The sequence below is a fragment of the Mustela nivalis genome (assembly GCF_964662115.1).
Source record: "Mustela nivalis genome assembly, chromosome: 6".
NCBI lineage: Eukaryota > Metazoa > Chordata > Mammalia > Carnivora > Mustelidae > Mustela > Mustela nivalis.
The window spans coordinates 50,022,032-50,036,876 of NC_139025.1; the positions used below are offsets into that span (position 1 = coordinate 50,022,032).

Genomic DNA, 14,845 nt, shown 5'->3' on the forward strand with positions numbered 1-14,845 from the left:
GGGTATATGCATTCAATATAATTTTAGACTCTTGACTCCTCCTACAAGCTTCCCTATTTTATAGTTTTTGTTTTCCTCCATTGGTATAGATTTAATCATGAATTCAGTACACTGAGCAAAGAATTTCCTGTCATTGGGATAGTCATCTCTATTAAAATTTGGCCGTGATATGGAACCACACATAAAAAATTGTTTTAAGTGGTCCAAGGGATCTTTGTGATGTCATGAATAATTATTGTGATTTAACTCTTGAGTGATGTGGAAAGACGTTTCTTTAAAAAATATTCATTTAAGGGCACCTGGGTGGCTCAGTGGGTTAAGCCTTTGCCTTTGGCTCAGGTCATGATCTCAGGGTCCTGGGATGCATCATATAGATGTACATATATCATATGTAAGTAAATATGTATATGTTTATGACCCCATAGATATATTCATATTTTCTTATAATATTTTTTCTTTTTTAAAAAATTAACATATAATGTATTATTTGTTTCAGGGGTACAGGTCTGTGAATCATCAGTCTTACACAATTCACAGCACTCACCTCATAATATTATTAAAAGTTACTTTATCATACTAATATTTTCCCTTAGAATTCATTAAAACATAATAATTTCCTGCAATGACCCACGATGCCTGTTGAAATGAAACAGATTATTTTAAAATACCTCATGTTCTTTTGTTTTATTCTTTTTTTTCTTTTGTTTTATTCTTATAAATTTGTTTTTTTATTATACTTGAGCTTTATTTTCAGATTATATTTCTTATTCTATAGTTCTACATTACAGGCTGTAGTCTGTAAGAATATTAAGGTCATTATTTATATATTTGCAATTCTCAGTGAAAACATTTTTTCTAATAACATGGAAATGGTATGTCATTGTCAGCTTTCAATATATTCATAATCATATCAGGGTAACTGACAGAATCTTTTTAAAAAAAGACAAAATAAAAGTGAATTCAAATATCTACAAATTACCCCAGAAATAAACAGATTTCCAAAAAGCAAGACTCATAACAAAGTAAACATCAATGGTAACATATTGAATGACTAACATAATGAAAATTACATTCCAATATAGCAAGATGATCAGAACAAGAAAGTTTAGTTTCTAAAGGAGTAGTATTTTAAAAATGTCTTTGCAATTAATTTTATTGAATGGATAGTTCTGATATCAACTGAAGAACCCTCAAAAAAAAAATAGGCAGAAACAAATCTTAAGACATACTTTACTCAAGTAGTATCTTAAAATTAAGAAAAATTTTACTCAAGAAGTTATTTGCCTTCTACCCCAAATTTTTCATTGCATAGATTTAAAAATGTGTGTAACACTTATTTGTCTATGTAAACTGAAATGCAGAGAAACTAAGATTAGGTCATCTTAACAGAAGAACAACAAATAATAAAAATGTAAGTGAGTTATAATGCCTAAAACCCTCACTATTTCATAAGGTAGGGATTCAAGGATAGATTTAAAATTTCTTTATTAATAAGATATCTACCTCTGTTTAATAGCAAATCATCTACAATGTGACTAACAGTACAGTGATAATATATTTAGCTACATCCCACTTTATTTTCTTTACAAGAAATAGGGACTTGAACATTAATCCATCAATGTATCTACAACTTAAAAATTACTTTTAAGAATTAGGAGGTACTTTGAGTGTTTTTTCAATGTGCTCAGTTGGTATTGAATAAAAAGTGGCAAGAAATGATTATGTGCTAAAAGTTGTTCATGAACGATGCATATAAGTGCTAGTACCCCAGACATAGTCAATCTGTTACACTATAACAAAATATTCTGAACTCTGGTGAATCTACACAGTAAATTCAGTTACAGTGAATACACTCAATTAGTTGACTTAACCTATCCTTTAAAGTTATCATGTATTAATAATGTACCTCCAATAACTTCTACATAACCTTACTCTTTCTGCCCCCAAATAAACTACAAAAAGTGAAACCCAAGTGTATGTAACATGCCATCTAATGTGAATACAAATGAAATTTCCAATTGCTCTCAGTTGTGGAGGTAAGAAGATAAGCACCTTTTGATTCAAGTTTCTTTCTTTGTGTATCACTACAAATAAGGGCACTTGATTGCTATTTTTTGACAGTAGTTTTGACATATATCATGGTTGATATTTGTAATCTTGAGAGTGGAAAAGATTTAGTTTTTGTTTCCTCAACTCTTTAAGAATGAAAAATTTACACACGAATTTAAACCATATATGGATTTGCATGTGATTGTGAAGTTATAGGTCTGTGGCTTATTTAGGAATGACATCCTGATCTATATTTCAACAAATCTTTACATAAATCAAAACAACAAAAAAAAAGAATTAATTGAAACCTTACACTTTTTCTCACTGATCATCATAGTGTGTAAGATTAGACTATATGGGGAATTCTTTCTTTATGTAATCTTTTTTTGTTAATATTAAGAGGGAATGAACAAAGAATTGGTAAATATGAGTCTAGGTGATTAACTGATTTGGAGTACATCTATTAATATACTTCCTTCTTAGACTTTACTTATCCACTCATTTTCCTTGATTTGACTTATAAACTCTGGATATGTTCAGATAAAGCTCTAGATTCTCTTTATAGCTCACTTTTTTCTTTAGCCTCTTACTCCCTTCATAATTTCATCTCATGCCATAATTTTTCTTACTTACATACTAACAAATTTTAAATATGTATCCCAGGCACAATACTGACACAAATACAGCTTTACAATTCAAAAAAATATTAACACTTCTTTGGCTGGTTCCTCTCCCTTGTCCTACATATTTCATGTAATATGCATGTTTATTCTACTTTAACTCTCTTTTACATTTATCCTTTTCTCTTGATCTCACTGTTACAATTCTAATCCAAACAACAATTCATTATTTTAACTGTAGCAATAACTCCTAATTGATTTTTTATTGTGGCTAAAAAACATAAGATCTATTATCTCAACCATTGTTAAGTGTACAGTTCAGTAGCATTAAGTGTATTAATTCACACTGTTGTAAGACAGATCTCCAGAACTTTTTCATCTTGCAAATCTAAAACTATAGTTTTTGAGAAGCTTCCCTTCCCAGATCTCCCTTCAGCCCATAGTTATTTCCATCCCATTTTCTAAGAATTTGACTACTTTATCTACCTAAAATTATAGAATCAGTGTATTTGTTCTTTTATGATTGGCTTATTTCATTTAGCCTAAAGTCCTCAAAGTTCATCCATGTTGCATTATGCGACAGGATTACTTTCCTAAGACTGAATAATCTGTATTATGTATATACTGCAGTATGTATATATAATATATATAAATTAAATATTATACTTTATATATCATTATATATTATATATAATATATAAGTATATATTAAATATATAATATATTATATAATATAATAATCTATAGTATGTATGTATATGTAATGTGTAGTATGGATATATACATTTCATCTACTCATTCATCTGTTACTGGACATTTGGGTTGCTTCCATCTCTTGGTTATTATGAATAGTGCTGCTATAAACATGGGTGGACAAATATTTTTTTAAAGACACTGCTTTCAACTATTTGTATATATACCCAGCAGTGGCATTGTAGTTCTATATTTTTAATTTTTTTGAGTGGCTTTCCTACTGTTTGCCATTGCATTTGCAACATATTTACATTTCCACTAATAGCACACAAGGATTTCAATTCCTCTACATTCTCCCAGCATTTGTTCTGTTTTCTTTTCTCTTTTCTTTCCTCTCTCCCCTCTCCCTTCTCCTCTCCTCTTCTTTTCTTAGTGGTAGCTATCCTAACGGGCATGAGGTGATACCTCAGTGTGGTGTTAAATTAACTTCTATGATGATTAGGGATTTTAATCACATTTTCATATGCTTTTTGGCTATTTGTATATAATTTTTAAAGAAATGTCTATTCAAGTCCTTGGGCCATTTTAAAATAGAGTTATTTCATTTTTCAGTTGTTGAGTTATAGGAGTTCTTTATATATTCCAGATACTAATCCCTTACAGACATATATTTGTGTCCTCTCTCATTCTTTGTCTTTTCACTCTTGTGTCCTTTGATCTGATTTTTTAGTAGCCTCTTTTATAAGCCCCCAATCCATTATCCATACTCTTTGTCAAAAAAATGCTTACAAAGCCCAAATAGGATCTTGTAATTTCACAACTTTATAGTTACCAATGTCTTCCCAAAGCTCTCTAATTAATATTCAAAATGCTTAAAATTGTGCTATATAATATGGCATCAATTTATTTTTACCAGTATCTTTACACACCTTCTTTCTCCCTTTACTTTCTGCCACACTGATTCTTCTCATGTCTCCTCTGATGACCCAAGCCCCTCCTTATCTTAGGTCCTTTGTCTATGCTTTTAATTCTGTTTTGTGTTTCTCCTTATTCCATGCAAAGAAAACTGTATTTTTTGAGCCTCAGATTAAATGTCTCTTATTCAATGAAGCATTTCCAGACTTTCCAGCTTAGAACAAATTTTTAGGTCTATAATGTCAACATTCTCTGAGATGATTTGTAGTATTCATCAAATGGAAAAATTATTTGTGCAATTATAGTTATTTATTTCATATCTGTCTCCTCAAATAAAATGTAAGATCCATGAATAAAGAAACATCCTTTCTTATTTATCATTATGTCTCCAACACCAGCAGAGTTCCCTGCCTATTGAACTGTTCAATAAATACATTTTAGATGAGTAAAAGAATAAATGAGGGACTAAATTTAGTTTAACTTAATTTAATCAGACAACTAAATCAGTTGTCTGATTTCTATAGGGCAATTTTGGCTATCAACCAATGATATCAATTTGGGTGATGTGGTATCTGGACTTGAGACTTGGGTTTTATATTCTAGTTGACACCTAGGAATAAAATATTAGGCCAAAAGTCTATTGGGTTGAAAGGTGTAGCCAATGAAGGGTAGGAGGAAGACCTTGATGTAATACAAATCAGGAACAAGAAACCAGGTAAAACAAAATTAATTTAGGAGCAAAGCTAGTAAAAAACTGACAAAAGCTTAGGAAATTCATATGAATGAAAATGAAGAGAGGTTTGCCTGAGTTACTGGCCTGGAGACACACTTAGGATAGGTGAGTTGAACAGAGTTGGTTTCGAGGGGAGTGAGTGTTAACATGATCAAAGGTATGGCCCAAGGCAAGGACTTAACTACTTATTTTTTCCTTCAAATTTTAAATATCTGCTTTGAATTGTTACATATTACCCTTATTATAACTATTGTGTTTTCTCCATGAGATCCACACTGTCTGTGTTACTTTAAAACAGGTATTCCTAAACCATTTAGGAACATATTAAAATTAAAGCACGTGATGTGAAGAAATTTAGAATACTGCCCTATGACCCAACAATTGCACTATTGGGTATTTACCCTAAAGATACAAACGTAGTGATCCAAAGGGGCACATGCACCCGAATGTTTATAGCAGCAATGTCCACAATAGCCATGCTATGGAAAGAACCTAGAACAATAGATGAATGGATCAAGAAGATGTGGTATATATACACAATGGAATACTATGCAGCCATCAAAAGAAATGAAATCTTGCCATTTGCGACAACATGGATGGAACTAGAGCGTATCATGCTTAGCGAAATAAGTCAAGCAGAGAAAGACAACTATCATATGATCTCCCTGATATGAGGAAGTGGTGATGCAACATGGGTGCTTAAGTGGGTAGGAGAAGAATAAATGAAACAAGATGGGATTGGGAGGGAGACAAACCATAAGTGACTCTTAATCTCACAAAACAAACTGAGGGTTGCTGGGGGGAGGGGGTTTGGGAGAAGGGGGTGGGATTATGGACATTGGGGAGGGTATGTGCTTTGGTGAGTGCTGTGAAGTGTGTAAACCTGGTGATTCACAGACCTGTACCCCTGGGGATAAAAATATAAGTTTATAAAAAAATAAAAAATAAAAAAAAAAGAATACTTTGTTAGGCAAGAAGAATTCTGGTAATTTTAATTAATGGTCTAGTGCTCCCAGCTAGAATTGTATGCAGTTGCCTGGCAGATCCCATCTATGCCTATGACCAAGGAACATGGCTTACTTTTCCCCTTTCTATGTAATGGAATTTAATCATAGTACATTGTAGTACATTGCTTATTGCTCTGATCTCAACAATAATCTTCCGCACAATATTTTGCCATCACTTAATCAGGAATATGAAGACATTAACTTCAAAGGGCACTTTTACTTCCTGATTGTGGTTTCTTTATATTTATTTTTCCTACTCTAAGAAAGGAGATCATTTTTCATAAGTAGGTAGAAGAAGAAGAAATTTTGATAGTCTTTTCCAGGTGGTATTTAATACATTATGGTGCCTGAAGAGATTTTTGTCCTGATTATTTCATAAAGATATCTTTTACCCTTTGAAATGCCAGCGTCTGACAGTTGTGAATTCCTTACTTTGTTGAACAAGCTCTAACTTGGGGAAAATACCGAGTATACGTGCGATTGACCTTTAAACAAGCCTTGCCTTCTACTGGAATTTGTAAGTCTCTGTGACTGAGTTTCTCTCAAAGGAGGTTTTTTTCCCCTCCCCTATTATACATTATCATACAAGTAATACTTAGTTTTTGAATTTTCAAATAATGTTGCATTCTGTTTACATCAAAATATCAGACTAAGAGGTAATACCTGACAGTTACATCACTTAGTTATAATGTAGGTACTTAGGGGTATTTTTCCTTTCCTACAGTGCTTCTTGTTTTACTCAATATTACTTGTGTATAGAAGCAAATTGGCCATATTCCATGCGTTATATATTTCTTTTATTTTATCCATACTACCTAGTAAGAATGTATTGTTTGAGACAAATCAATTTCCTTCTCTGTGTCTAAGCTTCCTGTCAGTAAAATGAAGGTTTTGAAAACAGCCTGTTGAGCTTGCTGTCAAGCTCTGACACTGCTATCAAACAGTGACGTTGCTGTCACTCTGTTTATTCTCAATGGGGATGATACTATCTCCAAGGAGGTAAAAACTGTTTTTGGGGGGGCAGTAAATGACATCTTAATGTGTGGTCCTCCAAAGGGCCATCATAACAGTAAATAACAGTATTAAAATTCCATGAAAGGAAAGAAGTAGTTAAAAACAGTATATTTAGGGACACCTGGGTGGTTCAGTTTAAGTGTCTACCTTCAGCTCAGGTCACAATCCCAGGGTCATAAGATTGAGTCCTGCATCTGGCTCCTTGTTCAGCAGGGAGTCTGCCTCTCCCTCTCTCCCTCCCTCTGCTTGTGCTCTCTCTCTCTGACAAATAAATAAAATATTTTAAAAAAATGATCAGTGTATTTAGTAAGTTTCCTTAGGAAGTAATAATTTAAAACAACAAAAAAGTTTAGAAACACTGCACCATGCATTTTTGCACCTCACCTCATGGGCCCACGCTAAAATCATATTTAAGCCTCTGTTTAATTCTTTTTTCATTCATACCATATAGTCATATGATCACTATGTAATGTGGATCATACATATAGGTGTTTACAGTGATTATTTTCCATCTAATGTTTGATTGCATGTATACATTCTTTATTTCTTTCAGACCTACATCTCTAGGTAATTATTTCCAAGTAAGGACTTGAACCCTCAATAAAATTGCCCTCAGGAATATTATACAATGTAGAGAAAATTTCCCAGCTTGATAATAAATATTTTCTTCAGGTAGAAAATTATTGGATTTTTTTTATATTTTATTTATTTATTTGAAATGCAGAGAGAGACAGTAAGAGAGGGAACAGAAGCAGGGAGAGCATCAGAGGGTGAGGGAGAAGCAGGCTCCCTGCTGAGCAGGGAGCCTGATGTGGGGCTCCATCCCAGGACCCTGGGTTCATGACCTGAGCTGAAGGCAGACAGACAGTCAATGACTGACCTACCCAGGCACCCCTGGATTATGTTGGTTCAGAATGATAAGCCATGACTTAAAAAGTCAAATATGATTCAACTTACTATCCATATATTTAAAACAGTTTCTTGTATTTATTTATTTATTTGACAGAGAGACACAGGTAACAGTGAGAGAGGGAACACAAGCAAGGGGAGAAAGAGAAGCAAGCTTCCCAGCTGAGCCCAATGCAGGGCTCCATCCCAGGACCCTGAGATCATGACCTGAGTCAAAGGCAGCTGCTTAATGGTTGAGCCACCCAGGTGTTCTTCTACTTTTTTTTTTTAAGATTTTATTTATTTATTTGACAGAGATCATGAGTAGACAGAGAAGCAGACAGAGAGAGAGGAAGAGAAGCAGACTCCCCATGTAGCAGAGAGCCTGATGTGGGCTCAATCCTATGATCCTGAGATCAAGACCTGAACCAAAGGCAACGGCTTAACCCACTGAGCCACCCAGGTGCTCCCTTTCTTCTACTTTTTAATATTAGATATAAAATATACCAATACAAAGAGTGCTCTTTCTTAATCATGTTCCAATCCAACATTTTAAGACACAATAAGCATATGTATTAAATAATATAGGATTACATATATGTGTGTGTGTGTGTGTGTACACTAATTTCCCTTTGTTTTTCATGATGAAAATTTTAAAAAAGAAAGCAAAGTAAATGTAAGCAAGTGACCCAGGATAATAACAGACTTGTCATCAAAATGTAATCAGTTTTCACACTTACAGGATTCTACTCTTAAAGAGTTTATATTTTACACCAGAGAATGAAGTTAAGTATTCAAATTTCAGTTATTACCAGCATGGTTCCAAGAGTCTGGGAGAGTAGATAAAACTGCCATGCCTTGCTACAGGTTCACTGACCAAATGGCAATATCCAATAAAAACCAAACACGTGAGTGGTTAACACAGGTAATGTTTTCTAAATTTTCTAAACAAAACAGAATTTTATAGCCCAATGTCAAAGGTACAATTAAGTGGGTAATTAATTCAACCTCCCATTAAACTGTGATGATAATGTTTTGTACACACACACACACACACACACAGCACACGTACAAAATACTCTGTATAATAAATATGTCATGAGTATGGTGGGCAGAATAATGGTCCCCAAAAATGCATATGTCCTAACCTCCTGAACCTTTGAATATGTTCTATTACACGGCAAGGGCAATTAAATTTGCAGATGAAATTGAGGTTGTTAATCAATTGAACTTAAAATAAAGGGATTACCTTAGATAATTCTGTGAGCCCAGTGAAATATTCTCCTGGGCATTGCTCGCTGTGAAAATATTCAGGAGCCACAAGGCAATGAAAGAAGGCAGCCTTGAAAAGCTGGAAGAAGCAAGAAAATGCATTCTCTCCTAGGGCCTCCAGAAATGCATGCAGCCCTGCCAATTTTATTTTAGCCCAGTAAGGCCATCTCTGTTCTCCAAGCTCCAGAAATATGTGTTGCTTTTTAAGCTGTTTGTGGTAATTTGTTACAGCAACAACAGAAAACAAATAGAATGAAGTAAAATATTAAAAAACCTAGAAATATATTATTAAGGCCAAGTAGGTTAGCAAAAATATCAGAAGTTACTTATGCCTTTAAAAACATTATTTCTATAGACAGGTGGGTCAGCAGTATAGTTCAGAAGAAGGTCTCTAGAAATAGTCTACTTTTTTCCAGATCCTAGCTTTACCATATTCTATGTGGTAACCCTAAGAAATTACTTAATTCCTGTGGCTCCACTTTCTCATTTTTATAGTGGATGAAATAATCATTGTACCTCAAAAATTATATAAAATAAATATATCTGATATTACAATCAATATTACCAAGCACAGAAGAAGTCCTATGTATAGTTTTCTTAATATTTTTATACTATTTATTATTTGCTATTTGTGCTATTATTATTCTGAGAGATAGCACTCTAACACCCAATTTCATTTTTGTATTGTATCTTATATAGACGTAATATTTTTGGTTTCAGTATTATACCTGAAAGAACTGGTATAAATTGTTAGCCTTTGGTTATCTTTATAGATTGATAGAGGGAGGTTTTTGCCCAAGGGCTTTTTATAATAATCTCAGTATCATAGGTAAAGCATAAATTTGTGTATCAGAGATAAACATGAAGATGTTGATAATTTTTAAGCCATTTTGTGGTGGTCATTTCAAAGGGAATTGGCCCATCTTGAAGCTATCATTCTTTGAAAATACATAATGATTTAAAGTATTGCTATATATAGACATAAGTACTGTGAAATTTGCCAATTACATTCTGGTTTTGCACTATGTTTTGGTTAAATAGAGCTATTATGAAAATGAAGCTGTTTATTTTGGGGTGGATTTATTTTGGGTAAAGACAATTATTTACACAAAGATAAAGTTTTTTTTTTTTTTTTTTTTTTTTTTTGGTCCTCCTCTTTTAAAGAAGTGTTGATGTTAGCAAATTTTAAACAGTGAAACATCCATTCCCCTTAATATATTTACGCCACCACAAATTCACTTATATCAGACAACTCAAGGAAAGGAGAACATATTGTATATTGCTCAAAGCTACACAAAACCACTGAGATGTAAAAAATTATCTAATGACAGTTTTTATTTCAAAAACGAAGTTACTTTTTTACAGAAGAAAAAAAAAAGAAGCCCAAGCACTGCAAAATCTTGGGGGTTTTTTCTCCACTTCTGTAAAATGAATTTAGATTAAACATTCCTAGCTTCATCTAGTTTTTTGAAGTCTGTTTTTATTGTACATGATGGAAAGATGTTTTGCAGTTATAACCACATCAAACAGTGAAAGGTGATACTTTGATAGACTCAGCATCTTGTGGAGCTGGGAGGATTCTAAAATCATCAAATCCACACACACTCAGCTAAAATTTGACAATATATTGAATAAGCCATTAAAATTTTATATCATTTTTCATGTTCAGGATATAGGAATCTCATATATTTATGCTATGACATAAGCTCTTTCAGTTTGTCTATTTATATAGAAGTTAAAAATACTAGATTGCTGTTTTGTTTTCATGATAAAACTTCAAGCACTTGAAGACTATGTCGAAGTTTATTTTTCCTTGTTCTTCTCAGTAGGTAAAGGGATACTGTTATTCTTCGTTCCTTGGGTTACTGTGTCCAATATCTGGTCTTTTTCTCAAGATAGACTTCAAGTTTACTCCAAGTTTCTAAAGAATATATTGACTATAATTTCCTTAATTTACTTTAAAGGCAAAACATTTACTTGTATTCTACCTTGGTATCACCACTTTATGATGAAGATGATAATTCAATCTTGTTTTCATTGAATGCATCTGGCACTCAACATCCAAGCCTAATAAAAACTACGATCCAATGAAGATGAGAAAAAAAAAACCGTTTCTGTTTTCTTTAGACTGACAAATCTAGTCAAACAACACCTGAAATGTTCATTTATAGAAAGAGCAAAACTTCTTTATCATCAGAAACTGATTTATCACACCTGAGTATTTCTGTGCTTGAATTTCCTTGGGGTATCTATTAAAGTAAAGTTGATTTTAAAGGTAGAAAAGGTAAAACCAATTTAATTGGAGAGATCAAGAGAGCTGAGGTGAATATCACTTTGAAAATGTTGCAGTATTATCTCAGAAACTAGGATAGACAGTGTTATTTCAAAAGAAAAAAAATAGAACTATTTCTATTCAGGCAATCATAAAAATATAAAATGTGAAGCAGGGGGATAGGGTAGTATAAACTGAAGAAAAAAAAAAAAAAAGTGTTAAAACCTCTTCTGTGTCCTGAACCCTGGTGGCTAGAAATCGCTGTCCCCTAAATGAAATTATATTGGTGCATCTTTAATGTGGATGTGTATGATATCAGGATTTTTAAAAGATTTTAATTATTTATTTGAAAGGGTGTGGGAGAGGAAGCAGCAGACTCCCGGCTGAGTAGAGAGCTTGGTGGCGGGTTTTATCCCAGGACCCTGGGATCATGACCCAGGACCCAAGTCAAAGGCAGGCACTTAACCAACTGAGCCACCAGGCTTCCCTGATGTCACTTTTTTTTTTTCTTTTTTAAAAAATATTTTATTTATTTATTTGACAGACAGAGATCACCAGTAGGCAGAGAGAGAGAGAGGCTCCCCTCTGAGCAGAGAGCCTGATGTAGGGCTCAATTCCAGGACCCTGAGATTATGATCTGAACTGAAGGCAGAGGCTCTAACCTACTGAGCCACCCAGGTGTCCCATGTTTTTTGTTTTTCTTTAAGAGACTCATGACTGAAATTAAAAACATAGGGCAAAGTTTAAAGTAGCAGATGGTCCTTATTAGTATCTCTCCTTTTGTTGTCCAGTTTGAAAACATGACATTAAAAATTAACACATGTGTGTGCTTGTGTGTATAGTAAAAGGTGTTATAAATATATGCATATATTCTTTACTAAAGTGGAGTTTGACAGTTGGCACAGAAGTCATAATATTCTCTTTTTTCAAGATAATAAAAAAATGCAATGTGTCTTTTAATATTCATTTTATGAATACTACTCAGGTTTCAAATGCTAAAATGCACCCTTCATTGACTATGGCTTTTATAGAAAGGTGGTAGAGACAGCTAATGATAACTCTTTTAGAAAGCATGGAAGATAAACAATAAAATAAAGCATTACTTTAAAATGCCTTAATAAGAATGATTATAAAATAACTACAAACTGCATAGTATAGCATTCCATTGTATATATATACCAAATCTTCTTTATCCATTCATCTGGTGATGTACCCATCAAAAGAAGTGAAATATTGCCATTTGAGATGACGTGGATGGAGGATATCATGCTTAGCAAAATAAGTCAATCGGAGAAAGACAACTATCATATGATCTCCCTGATATGAGGAAGTGGAGATGCAACGTCAGGGGTTAGGGAGGTAGGAGAAGGATAAATGAAACAAGATGGAATCGGGAGGGAGACAAACCATAAGTGACTCTTAAATCTCACAAAACAAACTGAGGGTTGCTGGGGGGTGGGGGGGTGGGGTTTTGGACAGTGGGGTGGGTATGTGCTATGGTGAGTGCTGTGAAGTGTGTAAACCTGGCAATTCACAGACCTGTATCCCTGGGGATAAAAATACTTTATATGTTTATAAAAAAAATTTTAAAAAACCCCTGCAAATTAAGACCACCTTAAAGGGTATTTTGGTACTTGGGCCATGATCCTCCAGCACAATGTTTGGCAAGTTCAGTTGGAGATGATGTGTTTCATTGACAAGCCACAATTACGGGACCTAATGACAGCCCATATCAAGGTGGTATATTCTTTTGGACAATTCATCTTCCTACAGATACCTCTTCACACCACCTAAGGTTGCATTTGCAACAAGAATTTATCATCCAAATATTAACAGTAATGGCAGCATTTGTCTCGATATTCTAAGATCACAGTGGTCTCCTGCTTTAACTATTTCTCAAGCTCTTGTATCCATTTGTTCACTGCTGTGTGATCCAAACCCAGATAACCCCCAGTGCCAGAGACTGCTTGGATGTATAGAACAGACAGAGGTAAGTACAGAAGAATATCTCAGGAAAGGACTCAGAGGAATGCCATGTGATGCTACTTTAAAGTCAGAATAACCTGCATTAGAGCTGGAATAAACTTTAAATTACTGGGTTTTTTTGGATTTTTTTTAAAGGTATCTGGTCAAGACTCTTAAGTTCACTAAGATATAAACATAAATTACTATCTAAAATTGGAAATAGGGGCGCCTGGGTGGCTCAGTGGGTTGGGCTGCTGCCTTCGGCTCGGGTCATGATCTCAGGGTCCTGGGATCGAGCCCCGCATCGGGCTCTCTGCTCCGCAGGGAGCCTGCTTCCCTCTCTCTCTCTCTCTCTGCCTGCCTCTCTGCCTACTTGTGATCTCTGTCTCTCAAATAAATAAATAAAATCTTAAAAAAAATAAAATAAAATTGGAAATAGCTACTGGTTAATTTTGAAAAGTCTTATTTGCAGATTTTTAGGAAAGACAATAATAACACTAAGCATCAACATACACAATATATTATGACCATAAAAATCTGTTTTGCTGAGTCAAAATAAATGTCAAACACTACTTCCTAATGTTTGGAAGGTTGTGTGTGTGTGTGTGTGTGTGTGTGTGTTTTCCCAAAAAATCCCTTGAGAAATTATGTACCCTTATATTTTATAATCTGATATTTCTCTAAAGTGATTTATAATGATAAACAGCTTTGGAGATAAGAACAAATCCTTTATTACTATTTCCCTTATGTTCTGTTTTGCAAATATGTTTACTTTAGTAAGAGTGAATGCAAAGAAAAAAAAATTGAAGTCAACCTCTCAACTATATCTGAAAAGGTTCAAGTGAATCAGTTACAAAGGGCCTGATAATTGGTAGAAAGGACTCACAAGTCTCCATAGGGTGTGGTGACAAAAACCTTTAGCAAAAGTCAAGAGTATGGCACATTAGGAGAAAGAAGAACATACCCATCATAGAGGGTCTGACACTTCCAGGTGCAGTCCCATGTTTATTCTCAACTGCAGATGTTCTTTTCATCATATTATAAATCAGTAAGACATGCAAGGCATCTTGCTTTCAGGGCTGCCCAGTCAAAAATTTACAGCAGTACTTTAAGATTTATTTATTCATTCGAGAGAGAGGGAGAGAGAGCACGATCAGGAGGGGCAGAGAAAAAGGGAGAGAATCTTAAGCAGACCCTGGGCTGAGCATGGAGGCCCACGGCAGGGCTCCATCTCATGAGCCGAGATCATGATCTGAGCCAAAATCCAGAGTCAGATGGTCAACCAACGGCGCCAACCAGGCACCCCTATAATGGTATTTTTCAATAGCTAACTGGTTATGTAGCTAAATCCAGGCTGTGCAGATTGAACTGAGTGTAAACCTTCAATCCATCCCAAAACAGTGTGGGTAATTTAGCA

The 14,845-nt window shown here is 34.2% G+C and overlaps 1 pseudogene across 1 annotated transcript; it reads left to right on the forward strand.

Moving 5' to 3' along the window:
* Window positions 1-5,157: 5,157 nt before the first annotated feature.
* LOC309866579 (ubiquitin-conjugating enzyme E2 D3 pseudogene) lies at window positions 5,158-13,554 on the forward strand (annotated as a pseudogene). The gene is made up of 2 exons: window positions 5,158-5,167; window positions 13,117-13,554. The product of its transcript is annotated as a ubiquitin-conjugating enzyme E2 D3 pseudogene (transcript).
* The last annotated feature ends 1,291 nt before the right edge of the window (window positions 13,555-14,845 follow it).